Source organism: Mobula hypostoma, chromosome 21, assembly GCF_963921235.1.
Source record: "Mobula hypostoma chromosome 21, sMobHyp1.1, whole genome shotgun sequence".
Taxonomy (NCBI): domain Eukaryota; kingdom Metazoa; phylum Chordata; class Chondrichthyes; order Myliobatiformes; family Myliobatidae; genus Mobula; species Mobula hypostoma.
In genome coordinates, this window is record NC_086117.1 from 27786554 (window position 1) to 27802893 (window position 16340).

Sequence of the window (16340 nt, forward strand, 5' to 3'; positions counted from 1 at the left end):
AGCATCTGGAGGGATCTGTGCAGTCACAGGAAGGACATGCAAACTCCACACAGACAGCATCTGACATCAGGACTGAAAGGAGTCCGTGGAGCTGTACAGCCATTCTGTTGTGAGCCCACCTGTTGTGAGGTGTGGGGGCGGGAGAGGGAGAATGAGGAAAAGAGTGATAGATGGAGAGGGAAGGGGAAAGGGGCATTTGGGAGAGAGGGTGAGAATGGGAAAGAGACAGAGAGAGAGAGGCACAGGGAAGAGAGAGGGAGAGGGGAGGCGAGAGAATGATGGGGGAAGCACAAGACAAAGAAAACAGAAAATAGTGTTGGTGAGTTAGAATGGAGGGAGCGTACGATAGTGAATGGAAGTGGAGAGACGGACAGAGTGTGAGAATGAGCACAGGCAAAGGAGAAGGGAGTGATTAAGGGAAGGAGAATGGAGCCGGAGAGTGAGAATGAAAGGGGTGACAGAGGGGGAGAGAGCAGAGAGGGAATAAATTGTTAGGCAGAGGAGGCAGAGAGAGTGGGGGAAGGGGAATAGGTTGGAAGGGAGATTCCGCTGAGAGGTATTCTTGGCAACCTCTGCCTTGCTTTCATCTGAGGGCAGCTCTTGTGACCTGGAGTCTCTTCACTCAGCACTCTGTCCCTTGTCAAGGCTAAAGCAGCCCCGATCAACTTCATGGTTAATACCTCATGAGTCTTTGGTGAGCCTGAAATTTATTGGCATTCCAGCAGAACGAATGATTCGCAGCCAAGGACACACTGCAAGGTCCTGGATTAGTTGCTGCGGATGTGCTTATGTGGAATGTCACCCTCCCTGAGCACCTATAGAGGGAAGCTGCTGTGTAAGGCCACCTCCACCCTAATCTCCTTTTGCACACCATCTGTGAGAGGAGAGTCGGTGCAGGAGTTGCACAATAAGGATTAAATTCTGTAACATGTGAAACAGCGCTTGCATTTTGTATCGACAGTATATGCTTATATTTTGCTCTTGAAACCTTTTCTCTGCATTTGAGTAGTTTTATGATGTAGAATCAAATGTGCACCCAGCCAAGTGGGAACGCTACGCACAAAAAGATCAGAGCGGTGGGTTAGATCCGTCTGGTCCCTCAAGCCTGTCCCACGTTCAGCACGATCAGGACTGATTTACACTGGCCTTTGCTCCCCAAGCCCTAGCGCGATTCCATTCCTAGCCATAGGTGGGAAAGCACGTGCAGCAGCTTCCGCTTTGTCCCTGGAAACCCCATGGGTCCGTCCTTTGTCACCTCCCGTCGCAGCTACATCTTGGCGCCTGGCTACGTATCGATCATGCCCGGATGAACGCCTGATCTGAAGGCATCAGTTCACGCCCGCACAGACAGCACCAGCATCCGTTCTGTACCCCGTGCTGTCCAAAGTCTCGTCTTAGGTGCCTTCAGCTCCATGTATTTACGGATAGATGCAGGCTGCTCGGTCAAAAGCATCTCTACCAGTGTGTAAGTTTTATCTGAGATTCCCTCCATCCTTTAGAAACATAGAAAACCTACAGCACAATACAGGCCCTTCAGCCCACAATGCTGTGCCAAACATGTTCTTGCCTTAGAAATTACCTAGGGTTACCTATAGCTCTTTATTTTTCTAAGCTCCATGTACCTATCCAGGAGCCTCTTAAAAGATCCTGTCGTATCCGCCTCCACCACCATCGCCAGCAGCCCATTCCACGCACTCACCACTCTCTGTGTAAAAAACTTACCGCTGGCATCTCCTCTGTACCTACTTCCAAGCACCTTTAAACTGTGCCCTCACACGCTAGCCATTTCAGCCCTGGGAAAAAGCTGACTATCCACACGATCAATGCCTCTCATCATCTTTACCTAACCCCTTCAAAATATTTCTCATTCCACCCCCAAACCCCTTTTGCAACATTAGACATGAGTCTGGTTTGCACATCCCTTGGTGATCTTATCCCTAATTAAATTTTTTTTCTTTAATTTGGGTGTTTGTAAAATATTTTATTCTATTTTACGTTAAATAATGATAATTAACTTTTAGGAAATTGTCGAGTAGAACTCACACTCATCTGAAAATATTAGCACTTCATCTTCTTGAGATTAAGCTGTGTTTGATGTAGCCCCCCTTCAACAATCGACATGGCTCTTTAACCTGATCCCTTGCTTAAGCCACCTACCAAATACATAGGCTTTTGAGGCTGTGTGGCTTTTCTCTGGCATAGACCCACTTGATTTCTTTAAGTTAGTTAAGCCTGAAATTTCTGACTTGATCATCCAGTTTGGGAGGCATAATTATATGCACTGCTACTTCCTGGTACTTTTTAAATTCTTGTTGTTGACCTCTTTATTATCTATTTGCTATTTATTTATTTACCCATCCATGGTGGGTCATTCAGTTATTCTTGTTGGTTAACAGGAAGTTGCCATTTTGTTTTCTGCTTTCCTAGCTTCCACTATTTTATTCATTTATTATTTATTGAGATGCATCGTGGAGTAAGGCTTCTCGCCGGGCAACCCCCGACTTAATCCTAGCCTAATTATGTGACAATTGACAATGACTAATTACCAACCTACCAACCAGTATGTCTTTGGACAATGGGAAGAAACTGGAGCACCAAGAGGAAACCCACACGGTCACAGGGTGAATGTACAAATTCCTTACAGACAGCAATGGGAATTGAACCCAGGTCTCTGGTACTGTAAAGTGTTGTGCTAACCACTACACTACCGTGCCTCCCTTTTAAAACCAGTCTTCACCACACTCCATCCAAATCTGGTCCTTGTTTAACTTGGTAGTTTTAACAGTCTGAATCCATGCCAGAATTACTATTTTGCCATCACTATTGCCCAGATGCTCCCCTTGGTTTATATTCCTAATTTGTTCTAGTTTATTTTGCATTACTGTGAAGTGCTCTCTCTATTGTTACAGTTTTTGACACCGAGTAGTAAAATCAGAAAGACCAATGGCCTCATCACAAGCAATATTCACATACCATTTCCCTCCATGCAGAACCAATTTTTCTGCAACTTTGATAACAATTGAACCTGACTTGAGATATCAAATACATATATCTACCATGTAAATCCTGTCTACTTTCACCTCCGTGTTCAAGAATGCGGCTCCTCACTGTGTTCTCAAAGGTAAGAAGCAAAAATCAATGATAACAGGACAACGTGCACACCTAGAAGGCGAATGAAAACTAATGTGGTAAGAGTTTCAGGTTATTACCACTAGACTCAACCATTCCAAGTTTTTTCATTGCTGGTGTACAGCCTTACAAACTTACACTGGTCCAAGACTTTGTTGGCCCAACCTCTGCGAATACATGGCTCCTCCGTAGAGGGAGTTAGGTGCACCAAGTTCTTGGGAATTCACATCACAGGTGACCTCACCTGGTCCCTTAATATCACTTCCCTGAACAAGAAGGCAGAGCAGTGCCTCCACTTCCTAAGAAGATTGAGGCCAGCAAGGCTCCCACTCCCCATCTTAACTGTGCTTTACAGGAGCACCATTGAGAGTATCCAGACAAGTTGCATCTCCATCTGGTATGGGAGCAGTCGAGCATCGGACCAGAAAACCAGAAGAGATAGGAGCAGAATTAGGCCATTCAGCCCATCAAGTCTGCTCTGCTATACCATCATAGCTGATCCCGGATCCCACTCAACCCCATACAACTGGCTTCTCATCATATCCTTTGATGCCCTGGCCGATCAGGAAACTATCAACTTCTGCCTTAAATATGCACATGGACCTGGCCTCCACTGCAGTCTGTGGCAGAGCATTCCACAGATTAACTACTCTCTGGCTAAAAAAAATTCCTCTCTGTTCTAAAAGGTTGCCCCTCTATTTTGAGGCTGTGCCCTCTAATTCTGGATACTCCCACCAGAGGGAACATCCTCTCCACGTCCACCCTACCTAGTCCTTTCAACATTCCATAAGTTTCGATGAGATTCTCCCTCCCCACCCGCATTCTTCTAAATTCCAGTGAGTACAGGCTTAAAGTTGCCAAACGCACCTCATATGTTAAGCCCTTCATTCCCGGATTTTATCCTTATCTTCATAAGTTATCGTGTGTTATGTGTGTTACGTGTACTACTGTGCTTTACACCCTGTTTTGGAGAAGTGTTGTCCCATTTCTATACATTATATGATTATTATATACGTTATATACATGTGTATAATTAAATGACAATAAACTTGTCTTGACTTGACTATGTCCTGTTGTCCATTGCTCCAGCACTTGCCCTGTTCTTGCAGCTTTTTTGTTATATGTTTAAAAGTTGCATTATTTTTACGTCCCTTCATGGCCTTTCCTCCTCCAGATCCCAAAAACAACCCCCAAGTCTCACAGTAATTTTCTGGCCTTATGGACGTCTCTCTCTTTTCTATTCCCCAGTCTCTTTCTTTGGCCAATGACCTGTTGAAAGTGCCCTTGAGCATCTTGCTAACATTGAACCTCAGATATCAGGGGACAAGACTTCAGTTATCTGGCTGAGAAATCTTTGCCTTTTCAGCCATTCTCCTGGAAACACTGGTGTTCATCTAAGTGACTGGAAGATGTGGAAGGCCCTTGTTAAAATGAGAATCTTTAATACCTCTTTCATTGACTTGGACACTAAAGTTCCCAAGATAATAGTTTTAAAGAGAAATCATCTCTTTCAGCACTCCAACCCCAACTAGAATGTGTGGAAGCTTATAACGTGTCTTCCAATGCAATGTAGTCCAGTGGATACTCCTTTACAGGTGAGTTGCTCTGTTTGTTTTGGTAGTGACACTTGGATTTCACATAATTCACTACAAAATGTGAATAACACGGGTGTGTATTTCCAGAGGAATGGAACTGCAAAGTGTTTTAAAGTTGAACAGAACTTTTGTTGGACCAAACTTGGAGCAATGCAATTGCCTTTGAGCATATTTTATAGAAAAATGATAGCGAAAAACTGGAGGAAGTGCAAAAAATAATTCACCAGAAAGATGCCAGAACTGACAGCCAAAAAAAAAACCAACAAGCTGTGGAGGAACTCAGCAGGTTAGGCAGCATGAGCAGAGGGAATTTTGCAGTTCATGTTTTGGGTGAGACTCTTCATCTGGACTGTAATATCGACTGCCAATTTCCCTCTGCAGATGCCGCCTGAACTACGAAGTTCCTCCAGCAGCTTGTTCTTTGCTGCAGATTGTAGCATCCGTTGTAGCATTTAATAGTGTTATTCCTACGTTGCCTAGTTAGCCACTCTCATATGGGAGAAGTTCACATATTGTCCCAGCAGCATTGTCAACAAAGTTGCGTTGAAATGCCTGCATACTGCTGCCCGAGGGTCTCTCTGCACTCTCCCTCAATATTCAACACAACAGCTGCTTGTGTTGCCAGAACCGAGAAATATGACCATTGGAAAAGATTACTTTATTAATCAGAAATCTGAGGACTGTCTTTCTCAAGGAGAGGTTTGATGGCTTACGTGTGGAGAGTGTAAATAAGTGGATTTAGTGCAGCCAGTGTTAAAGTAGCTGGTGCATTCAACAAGAGGCAGTCTAGACCTAGGAAAGATAATAAATCTAACAAGCAGTCAGGAGAAAGCTCTTCACCTAGAAAGTTCTTCACCTAGAAAGTGACAAAATGGAACTGGATACCACAAAGAGAAGCTGAGGTAAAACATTTAAAGAGATGATAGGAAAGTACATGGGGGAAGGGGGTAGAAGAAATGTTGATTATTCAGGAAGAGGGCAGGAATTGAGAGGATAGTGTGGAATATAAACGTCAGATCCTGCCCTGAAACTTTTAAAGATTGACAAGCCTCTTTCAGATTTGGCATGTTAAGTTTTTTTGGAAGTGTAGATTTGTTGCTTGTTTACACTCACTGGGACTCATGGTCGATTAGCACCGGTCAACTTTAACTGGACTGAGTGCATCATTCCACGAAGCACAGCTCCTCCACCGAGCCTGCCGTCACTCAGGCAGGCATCCTGCAGAGAGATTGAATTTATTTCTCTTGTGTCTCCCAGCATGGCTTTCACAAAGCCCATCAAATGTGATCCATTATTTCTGAGGTGTACTTTTCGATATCATTGTCTGCTAATTCCATTTATTCTTCAGTAAATAATTGATAGCTGGGGCCTGCACTGTTATTACTGGGTTGTTAGGGACGCTGTATTGATGCACGTGTTAAGTGAAAAGTTACTGATGAGATCAGATAATGTCACTCCAGGTAAATGTACCAGTTAGTTGATTGGCTGCTTTAACATTGGCTGTTCTAAATCCACCCATTTCCTATTTAGCTACTGATTTCACTCCTTCAGCTAATGGAGGACCACTTACTCATAAACAGCTGCTCACCATTGCTAACAACAGGAATTCTGCAGATGCTGGAAATTCAAGCAACACACATCAAAGTTGCTGGTGAACGCAGCAGGCCAGGCAGCGTCTCTAGGAAGAGGTGCAGTCGACGTTTCAGGCAGAGGGTCTTTGTCAGGACTGAGTCCTGACGAAGGGTCTCGGCCTGAAATGTCGATTGTACCTCTTCCTAGAGATGCTGCCCGGCCTGCTGCGTTCACCAGCAACTTTGATGTGTGTTACTCACCATTGCTGCTCAGCTGGAGTTTGGTCAGGAGCACTTGGATCTGGACTATGGTATGGTTTATACTCAAATGTGGACACAGAAGCCAACCCCATAGGTTTTGTGCCTTTGATGTCAGGGTAACGTTCAACAGTATGACTTCAAACAGGGGTGACACGGTAGCATAGAGCTTTGCGCAATTGCTTTACGATCCCCGATCGGGGTACAGCTCCCCCCCGCTGTCTGTAAGGAGTTTGCACGTGCTCCCCTTGGTTGCGTGGGTTTCTTCCGCATGCTCCGGTTTCCTCCCGCATTCCAGAGACGTGGGGTTCGTGAGTTGCGGGCATCGCTACGTTGGCGCCAGAAGCATGGCGACACTTGTGGGCTGCCCGCGGCTGTTTAGGTTTTATGTAAACAGCACATTTCACTCTACGTTCTGATGTGCAAAAGTCTTAGGCCCATATAAAAATTCTTTAAAGCGAAAATGCTTTCAAAAATAAAGAAGTGAAAAGTTTCTAAATATCAAAACATTTACTATAAAGAGCAGTAGACAGCAAAAAAAGTAAATCAAATCAATATTTAGTCTGACCACCTTTTGCCTTTAAAACTGCATCATTTCTCTTGGGTACACTGTTAAGCAGTTTGAATAGAAAATCAGCTGGTGGATTGTTCCAAGCATCTTGGAGAAATTACCACAGGTCTTCTGCAGACTCTGGCTGTCTCGCTTGCTTCTATCTCCTCAAGAATCGCAGACAGCCTCAACGATGTTGCGATCAGGGCTCTGTGGAAGCCATACCATCCGAAACCATATATAAAAATATAGGGTGCCTAAGACTCTTGCACGTGACAATGCTAATCTTCATCTTTATCTTCACAAAATCTATGTCGAAGGAGACCACAGACATCTCTCCAGTGACTAAAGCCTTCGCTCACACAAAGGACAGTCTTGGTCCCAGGACTTCACCATAGGGCATCGGAGAATAATGTTTTCAGCTGTTCACCAATGTATGACATCAGATGGAAAGATGTTTGCCACCAACTCTACAGCGTTCGTTTGCATTCTTAAATGTTTCACATTTAAGATGCACCACTGGCCAGAGAAAGAGTAACCCACCTCCCCAAGTGTTTTGGGATGTCATGAAAAGAATATGAGAAACAGCACACAAATGCTAAACTTTCTTAGTTTAGAGATTACACAACACGTTCTACATTGGACATTTACAGTGTCTGAAGTTCACCATGAGTTCTGGGCTCGGATTGTAACTTTTGTTCTCGTGGTGAAAGGCCATTTTCAAATAGTTACCCCCCACCTTTACCTTTGGTACATTAACCCCTCCCTCAGTTAATCAATATTTTGAAAAGAAAAATTTTGTGTCACTGGACAGGATATAAAAACAACATTAGCAGTTTTCCTATGAGTGTATTACGTCTAGATAGGTGCCACAGTTTTGGATGAATCGATTGCTTTGAATCAATACTGTTCCAATTACGTGAACACTCTCTCGGTACATCCAGTCTAGCAGAAACAAAATCATAACTTAGGAAAGGTACAGATGCTTATAGGGCTGGGATAGCTTTGGAGGTGGCATTTGATAAATCAATGGCCAGGCAGGGAGTATTGATCATACTGTGTTAGAGTGACAGCATTTGAGTCATCCTTAGAATATTGGTATCACTGGTGTAGCCAACATTTGTTACCCGTGTCTGTTCATACTTGAGAAGAGCGTAAGACATAGGAGCAGAATTAGGCCGTCTGGCCCATCAAGTCTACTCCACCATTTTATCAGGCCGATCCATTTTTCCTCTCAGCCCCAATCTCCTGCCTTCTCCCCATATCCCTTCATGCCCTGACTAATCAAGAATGTATCAACCTCTGCCTTAAATATACATACAGACTTGGCCTCCACAGCCGCCTGTGGCAACGAATTCCACGGATTCGCCACTCTCTGCTGAAGGGCTGAAGGTGGTGAGCTGCAACCTTTGACTCACAGTGACTGTAGAGCAGAGTTCCCTGAGCTCTAATAGACAGAGTACAAAAGGCAGGCTTTGACAGGGAGTGTATGATGGGCAGGATTTAATAGACAGAGTTTGGCAGGGAGGACTTGACGGACAGGGTTTGGCAGGCAGGATTTGACGGAGACTGACTGCTTGGATTTGGCTTCCTGTACTGACTCAGCACAATTGGAAATAGGTGTCACTGGTGTAGCTGAGCTTTGCTGCATATTGATGCTCGGCCTGGCACTGGGACTCTGGGGGTGAGCTTTCCATTTGTGACCTGGCTAGGAGTCATTCCTTCCTTCAGCAGATTGCAAAAACTGTCAAGCAAGACTCCAGGGGTAAACTGGAAGAAGGAATGTGAGAACTCTGCTTGGTTACTTATTGGACCATTTACTCTCCCTCGTCTCAGTTCGTCTCCATTCCCTCTCTCTCAAACCACCTCACTCTCTCCTCTTCTCTACATTTCTCCCAGTTGTCTGTTTATTTCATGTCCTCACTCTGTCTTTCCGACTCACTCTTGTATCTCCCGTAGTGGCCCTGTCTCTGTCTCCCTCTCCCTCAGTTTCCTGCTCTCTCTAACCCCTTCTCTTTTGTGGTCGCTCTCTACCTGCCAGAAAATCTCTCTTCCTCAAACTCCTTCCCTCACTTTCTTTCTTGCTTCCTGTTTCTACCCTTCTCTATCCCCTCTTTGGATCTTATTCTCTCTCTGTCTCTGTCTCTCTCTCTCTCTGTTCTTTCTTTCTCTTTCATGTTGCCTCTTTCATTCCCCCTCGCTCACTGTGCCTCTGTCCCTCTAATTTTGCCTTCCCCTCTTTCTATGTGATTGAGCTGTCATCCATCGGAGTGTTTCACAGACAAGCGATGGCCTTGTCCTGGTCTGGGCTTTGGGGACGGGTCTGAATTGAATTGTTGCTTGAATCAGCGTTCATTTCAAGTGGAGTAGAATACAAATGAAAGGATGTAATACTGAGGTTTTATAAGACGTTGTTCACACCGCACTTGGAGTACTGTGAGCAGCTTTGGGCCTCTTCTCTAAGGAAGGACGTGCTGGCATTGGAGAGGGTCCAGGAGGAGGTTCACGAGAATGATCACAGGAATGAAAGGGTTAACATAAGAGGACCGTTTGATGGCTCTGGGCCTGTACTTGCTGGAGCTTAGAAGAATGGTGGGGATCTCATTGAAGCCTATGGAATACTGAAAGACCTGGATAGAGTGGACGATGAGACGATGCTTCCTATAGTTGGGGAGTCCAGAACCATAGAGTGCAGCTTCCGAATAGGACATCTCCTTAGAACAGAAAAGAGGATGAAGTTCTTTAGCCAGGAGATGGTGAATCTGTGGAATTCATTGTCACAGGTGGCTGTGGAGGCCAAGTCATTGGGTGTACTTAAAATGGAGGTTGATAGGTACTTGATCAGTCAGGGCATCAAAAATTATGCTGAGAAGCCAGGAGAATGCAACCGAGAGGGATAATGAATCAGCCAGGATGGCATGGTGGAGCAGACTCAATGAGCTGAGTGGCCTAATTCTGCTCCTGCGTTTTATGATGTTTCAGTGACCAAACGATGAGCCTCTGAGCAAAGAGTACTGTAGCATCATGTCAGTAGTGTGTTAGAGTCATGGAATGTGGAGCTGTGAAGACTGAGGAAAAGGGTCTTAGGAGGCCACTCAGCCCAAAATGTCCATGCTGACTCTTTGCAGGGGCTATCCAATTAGCATTACTGAATATTTGCTCTCTTTAGTGAATTGAGAGGGCTGTGACTGATTGCAAGAGCGAGGACCTTTAGATCGTGAACACAGCCCAGCACGTCACACAAACCAATCTTCCGTCCTTGGACTCACTTTACACCGCCCGCTGTCGGAGCAGTGCTGCCAGGATTATCAAGGACATGACCCACCCAGCCAACACACTTTTCGTCCCTCTTCCCTCTGGGAGAAGGCTCAGGAGCTTGAAGACTCGTATGGCCAGATTTGGGAACAGCTTCTTTCCATCTGTGATAATACTGCTGAACGGATCCTGACCCGGATCTGGGCCGTACCCTCCAAATATCCCGACCTGCCTCTCGGTTTTTTTTCACTACCTTACTTTCCATTTTTCTATTTCCTATTTATAATTTATAATTTAAATTTTTAATATTTACTATCGATTTGTAATCTAGGGAGTGGGAAGCGCAGAATCAAATATCACTATGATGATTGTACCTTCTAGTATCAATTGTTTGGCGACAATAAGGTATTAAGTATAAAGAAGGTAGCCGTCCACTCTAAAGAAGGTCAAAGGTGAGATTGTAATTCTGAAGTCGCTCCATTCTCTACTGCCTCTGGTAGTGGGTGGTCCAAGGCTCCTTTTAAGACCATCTAATTCCTACTTCCCTCTCGACATTGAGTCCCAGCTTACTCTGTGATGGAGGGACCTCCCTCGACCTGGACCATGGAGGGAATCCATGAACTCCATCATGAATCCTGAATTGAAAGGCCTGGGGTACAGGGCAACTCCCCTGCCCTTCCAAGTCTAAATCCAGGACCTGCAGATGGAATTAAGAGTAAGAATTAAAACATACCTCTGGTCAAAGCAATTCTTCAGGAACACTTAATTCTATGTTCTGGAACTGTTTGAACTCGTTTTGTTTTGAGAAACACTGCCCTAGGATTGTTTGAACTGAATTTCCGGTCTCAAGCTTCCTGGAGAACCCCCAGGTACAGTGTTGAAGCAACATATTTTAGGATGGCCTCAAGATTATTTCAAGATTTTTTTTTTCCCAGCGAAACAGCAGAATCATCAATATTTAAAGACAGGTCTGAAAGGCCCAAGTCTGCGGTACATGTTGAATATTTATTATTACTCAGAGTTTGACCTGAACTGACACAATTAAAAAACAAATTATCTTCCTGTAGCAGCACTCAGTCCACTTCTGTGGTTTTGAGAAGAAACCTTGAGATCTTCTCACAAATAAATAGGTTATTGCTGTTAGCTGGGAGATAATGCATTTAATTAGGCAACTATAACAACACCTCATTACAACTGGTCTGTTCTAAATTTAAAACTGTGTAAAATCTTGGATTATGAAACCCAGTGCAACGCAGGCACCCAGCAATAAGAACACCAGCACAGATTATTCAATACACTCAAACTGTGCAGGTGTTCAGTGTCTGAGAGAAGGCAGTTCTGACATAGTCCCCGCACCACTGATTCACATTCTTGTACAGCCTCCTCAGAGAAGAGCAGGCAAATTCCTGTTGCTACCTTCCATCAATATTCATGCTTCAAACTAAATTACACTTCATATGGTCAATATTGTTTACTGTTTAAGCAAATTATCTAAACATTTCCTTTATAGCACTATCCTTCAAACATCATACATCTTCGTCGCTGAAGTCCTTTGCAACGTCCTATGGTAGCAAAGTATTCCGACACAAGGGAATGGCACGATTGACCTACTTGCTACACTTATCCCTGACTGTGATGGTACCTTAGGGAGTGACCAATAGGCAGTTCTCATCTAGAAACTGGATCACACGTTTCACACTACGGAAAGTAAAACATTAGGGAAAATCGGAGAGTCGCGAGTCTGGGCCGCAACTCTGGACATCCAAAGATCACAGCAGGCCTGAGAGTTCGAGCCTGCACCACCCTCGGGTGAATCACAAACTTTCAATGTCCCTCTGAAGCTTGCTACTGAGCAATTTAAGACAAAGCTAATGGGCATTTCTCAGAATGGTGTGGGAGACTTACCGAGACCAACCTATCTACCCCACCCTCCTTCTGGAACTCCACTCTCCACTCCCACCCCTGCACCTCTCCACGTCTGCAACCCTTCTCTGATCTCCTCCCACCCACTGCTCTCCTGTCTCCAAATGCCCTACCCCCCCCACACACCAATGTCCTAACACAACCTGACCTTCTTTCAGTGTTCAACTGACCCACGTCCCCGGTAACAGATGAAAACAGCCCCGGATCTGTGTCAGCCAACCTCAGGATATGGTTGCAACTTAGAAGTGAATATCCCAATCCCCAGCTACCTTACTTGAGTAACCACATTCCCAACCACTGCCTGCAGCTCCTGATCCATATCCCCATGCCCCGCCAGCGATCACCGTTCCCATCTCAGGTAGCCCATCTTCCAGCCGATGGTCCCATCTCCTGCCTCACCTGCCCGTTCCCAGCCAATCGTCGCAGGCTCCGAGTTGAGTAACCACATCCTCAGCCAATCATCACAAGCCTGCCCTTACTAATGACTCCCAGCAGTCATCTTTCCGGTATTCCTGGCCCCATCCCTCTCCCCTCCCAACCCCTGGGCCTCCCTCTCTGACACACCAAGGAGACATGGCTTTTTCCACAGTGGCAGAAATTTCCCTGCAGGCGCAGTGAACCCAGCTTAAGTCTGTCTGGCTCATTCCTTGCAGGTCGCGGCTGCACTCTGGGCAGAAGTACTAAGAACTCCCTTCCTCAGGCTGTGCGGCACAGCGACTGTACTGGATGCGGTGTGTTAGAACAGAGACGTCCACTGAACGTAGGACATCCATGAGGTTTCGCGGGCCAAAACTGAGATCATGGTGCTCCGGGCTCTGCATTTTCCTCACTCTCACACCGCCATCAGTCCGCGGGCTCATGGAGTTGGTGGATTGTCCAGAATTGAGTGGCCGGCCTGAAGAAGTGGCAATGCATGTCTGCAGTCTCACTAAACAGTCAGAGCTGCAGACGATGGACTATGAAGCCTGCCAAATCCCATTGTAGGTAGTACCAGACTATTAAACAGCCAAGGACCTTGACTCTGTCTGTCCTTAGTACAGCAGGTAAGGCTGAAGCACTCATAGCATCTTCAACCAGGACTGCTTCATCTTGGCTTCCACCACCCCTTTCCTACCCACCCCCCCAAAGACTCATACTATCACAGAAGCTGGCCTCGAGCCAATTCTTTTAACTAACTGCTGAATGTACTGCCTACAAGCAAGGAAATGAGAACTGACAACATCGCTGTTGTAAGGCTGAAGACTTATTCTGCTGAAGTATCTGGCCCATTTAGCCAAGCTGTTCCAATAAAGCTACATCACTGACGTCACCTTGGTAGTGTGTAGGACAGCCCATATACAAAGGGCAAATGCACCACTGCATCAGAGTAGTCTCATCCATCAGCAAGGTGGTGGACAGCGTCATCGGTACCCTGCGGAGTGGTGCCCAGTTTAGTTTCCGGCATAAACACAGTCGAGAAATGTAAAGGAAGGAGGGGTGTGAGACTGGCAGTGTTTCGGTGAGGGTGGCATCCAGTGTGCCAGATAACGTTCAGAGGGAACCCGGTGGGCACCTCTCCATTGGCTGAGCTGTATCCGAGTCAAAGGGGACGGTTCCATTTGTTGGACAATCTCAGCCCTAAGACATTGCCGCAGAACACTGTTATGGGCCCAGCCGCCTTTAGATGCCTGGTCTGGTCTGTGAGCCTCCCTGCATCAAATGGTTAGAAGAGGTTCACACTCATTATAGATGGCAGTGCCCAACAATGGGTCAGCCCCTGCCCCATGAAGAACAAACCCAACATCATTCAGTTCTGACGAAGGGTCTGGGCCTGAAACGTCGACTGTTTATTCCCTCTGTAGCTGCTGCCTGACCCGCTGAGTTCCTCCAGCATTTTGTGTGTGTGTTTTGCTCTGGATTTCCAGCATCTGCAGAATCTCTTGTGTTAATCATCCACCTCTGCACTGGTCAGTGGCAATTATACTCAGTGGATGCCACACGAACGTCAGATAACAACAATGCCCAACTAAAAGAGGTATAAGTCTGTCACTGTTATTGAATCCACTGTCCCTACTATTGACCAGAAATTTAAGTGGACCAGCCACTTAAATACCATGGTTACATGTGTAGGGATCCTGCAGTGAAATACTTGCCCCGATTCCTCAAGGCTTTTCGATCAAGCAGACAGTGTTGTGTTGGTTACAACCTTAGCACAACTTACTTGGATACACTCAATGCTATCAACATCAGGAGGTATCAACATCACCCAGAGCAAAGTGGCCTGCTTCATTGGCTCTTTATCCACCACGCCGCCACCCTGACCGCCAGTGCAGCGCGTGCCGCCGCGCCTGTTGATGCTTCTTTGCCTGCGCGTGCCGAGCACACAACCTCCACCGCCGTGGTCAAGAGCAGAGAATTATCACCTCCAAGTCGTACACCAGTCCTTCATCAGCTCGGGGTCCAAATCATGAAGCCTCTATCTAACAGCACCGGAGAGTACCTTTACCACACACAGGCTAAGAAGAGAGTCAGCGCCCCCATCACAAGATAAGTATCAGAACTAGATTCAGGTTTATCATCAGAATCAGGTTCAGTATCACTGGCATTTGTTGTTATCTGGCAGCAGTATAAAGCAATATATAATAATAAAAACTGTGAATTACAGTAAGTTTATATCTACTTCTTACTGTAATTCATAGTTATTATCCATAATATAAATATTAATATATTTATTATCACATCATATATCATATATATGCAGTTTATATACTGTATATATATATTAGTCAAATTAAATAAATATTGCAAAAAACAAGTAGTGAGGTAGTGTTCATGGGGTCAATGTCCATTCAGAAATCTCATGATGGAGGGTAAAACAATCACTGAGTGTGTGCCTTCAGGCTCCTGTACCTCCCCATGATGGTAGCAATGAGAAGAGGGCATGTCCTGGGTGATGGGGGTCCGTAATGATGGACGCCGCCTTTCTGAGGCATCGCTCCTTGAAGATGTCCTGGATACTATGGAGGCTGGTGCCCGTGATGGAGCTGACTGAGTTTACAACTTTCTGCAGCTTGTATATATCCTGTGCTGTACCACCCCACCCCAGCACCAAACCAGATGGTGACGCAGCCAGTTAGAATGCCCTCCACGGTACATCTGTAGAAATTTGAGAGCGTCTTTGCTGACATACCAAATCTCCTTAAACTCCTAATGAAATATAGCTGCTGCCGTGCCTTCTTTGTAACCACATCGATACGCTGGGCCAGGATCAATCCTCAGAGATATTGACACCCAGGTACTTGAGATTGGTCACTCTCTCCACTTCTGATCCCTCGATGAGGGCTGGGCTGTCTTCCCTCATACATGACATGGAATTTGTTGTTTTGTGACAGGAATAATGCTAAGACATAGAATCACTGCAAAGCACATCATAAATAAATAGCGCAAACTAAAAGGAATAATGAGGTATTGACCTTGCCAGTAACTTTCACATCCCACGTATGAATAGAAGAAACACAAGTCCGCTTCATTGTTCAAATGGGAATCGAACTTGGTGCTCTGTAACACAGCCAAGGTTCATACTTGGATCATCTGCCTTGTTGAGCACAGCTTGAATACAAATGGGTAAAAGGTATAAAACGTCAATCCTTCCCCATTTGCAAATCAAAGACATGCTTCACCTCACCTCTAGGCCAGCTGGGATGAGTGTCACTCCCTCGGCAATTCAACAGCGCGACTGAACCCTGGCACAAAATTAAGGCGCTATGAAGGCTCAGTGGTTCCATTTAATGTCAGAGAACGTGTACAGTATACAACCTGGAATTCTTGCTCCCTGCAGACATCCTCGAAACAGAAGAGAACCCCGAAGAGTTTATATGGGCATCCGTTAGTCCTCGTGAGACCATGGATTTGTGTCTTGGAAAGTTTCCAGGGCGCAGGCCTGGGCAAGGTTGTATGGAAGACTGGCAGTTGCCCATGCTGCAAGACTCCCCTCTCCACGCCACCGATGTTGTCCAAGAGAAGGGCACTAGGACCCATACGGCTTGGCACCGGTGTCGTCGCAGAGCAATGTGTGATTAA